Here is a 1,881-nt window from a genome sequence, read left to right on the forward strand (position 1 = left end):
AATATAGTTTTGAATGTATATTTTAAATCAGTTACACTTACATGAACATTTAAAAAATAATTAAAACTTGCCACTTCCCATTATTTTACTATATTATCATGAATGTTCTTCAGTATACTTGTACGTAATGCATCAGCCTGTTTGTAATAAAATATAATGATGCCCTACTGAAACATTCTAGCAGGCCCATGTTCATTGCCAACATTTTGTCATTTCAAAACTAATCATGATGAGAGTATTTACCACCAGGAGTAAGTGGTGGAAAATATTAGCAACATAGCACTTAAAAGTGTATCATGCAAGTGGGCGTTAAATTGTGCATGAGATAAAATGTGAGAAAAACAACTTTCCTACCAGTATTCAAAACATACTGTATAGTTCCAAATGGAAAAGAAACCAATTGAGTCCTTAAGGAATGGGTGAAGTGAATGGAGATGTGTTAGATGCTGAACTGCCCTCCTATTGGTTAAATCCTAAATTCATTTTAAAAATTGAAAAAGTGAGTGGTCAGCACGCCTTTGAGCCTGGTGACTTCCCATTGATCAGATCCTAGGACTTGCCTCACAGCATGGCCCCCAAACGCCAGTCCTAGATCCCACCTCAAACAAAGAAACCGAAACTGGCTCCAGCCCCCAAGCTGGAGAAGAATCCGACCCCTCTGGACGTGCCAAAGCGAGAAAAAGAACAGCAAGAAGCGATTGAACATATTGATGAAGTACAAAATGAAATAGACAACTTAATGAACAAGCCAGTGAGGAGATTTTGAAAGTAGAACAGAAATATAACAAACTCCGCCAACCATTTTGTCAGAAGAGGTCAGAATTGATCGCCAAAATCCCAAAGTTTTGGGGTAACAATATTTGTCAACCATCCACTAGTGTCTGCACCGCTCTGGGAAGAGAATGAAGAGTTGCTGCATTAGTTGACAAGAGTTGAAGTGAGAGAATTTGAAGATATTAAATCAGGTTACAGAATAGATTTTTATTTTGATGAAAATCCTTACTTCTAAAATAAAGTTCTCTCCAAAGAGTTTCATCTGAATGAGAGTGGTGATCTATCTTCAAAGTCCACTGAAATCAAATGGAAATCTGGAAAGGATTTGATGAAACTTTAAGTCAAACACAGAATAAAGCCAGCAGGAAGAGACAGCATGAGGAACCAGAAAGCTTCTTGACCTGGTTTACTGACCATTCTGATGCAGATGAGTTAGGAGAAGTCATCAAAGATGACATTTGGCCAAATCTTTTACTGTACTACTTGGTTCATGACATGGATGATGAAGAAGGGGAAGGAGAAGAAGATGATGATGCATGCACGAATGCTTATTTTAAATAAATTACATATATATCAAACTTTAAAAAATGTTTAAAACTTACATTTTCAATAATTCAGCTATTTAATTATGAATATTCTTGAGCACATTCATTGCTACTGTATCAGTTTGCTTAAAATCTATTTATATAAAAGGCTAAGCAAGCGCCCAATTTCCTGACTGGTGACTGTGACCTTCAATGACCACCAGGGGACAGACGCTCAACACTGGACCTGCCTAGTGAGTTGTGGTTACTTGACAGCAGTGGTTCACAGGTAGCGCACCCCAGAAGCAGAGAGGAGGGACCCTTATTCTAGGTTGTGTCACCCTAGAACTGCCCTCTCGAAATCCAGGACACCTCGGGGGATGTCGGAGAGCCTGTTTCAGCCCAATCTCCACTGGCCAGGCCATCGTTTTGAAAGGGAGAGGGAGGGAAACAGCAATCATATACCTCCTGCACGACACCTCCAGGGGATTCTGGAAGGCATGTGCCCTGCCCTGGAATCAAACCAGTGGCTGAGGGACCCCACACATTACACAGATGCCCTTCAAGCCTCGGCACCGCCCCA

At 40.4% G+C, this 1,881-nt stretch overlaps 1 pseudogene across 1 annotated transcript; it reads left to right on the top strand.

Moving 5' to 3' along the window:
* The first annotated feature begins 415 nt into the window (after positions 1-415).
* On the top strand, positions 416-1,335 carry LOC307095045 (protein SET-like; annotated as a pseudogene). The gene is made up of 2 exons: positions 416-499; positions 593-1,335. The product of its transcript is annotated as a protein SET-like (transcript).
* The last annotated feature ends 546 nt before the right edge of the window (positions 1,336-1,881 follow it).

Source organism: Cnephaeus nilssonii (genome assembly GCF_951640355.1).
Source record: "Cnephaeus nilssonii genome assembly, chromosome: 24".
Taxonomy (NCBI): Eukaryota; Metazoa; Chordata; class Mammalia; order Chiroptera; family Vespertilionidae; genus Cnephaeus; species Cnephaeus nilssonii.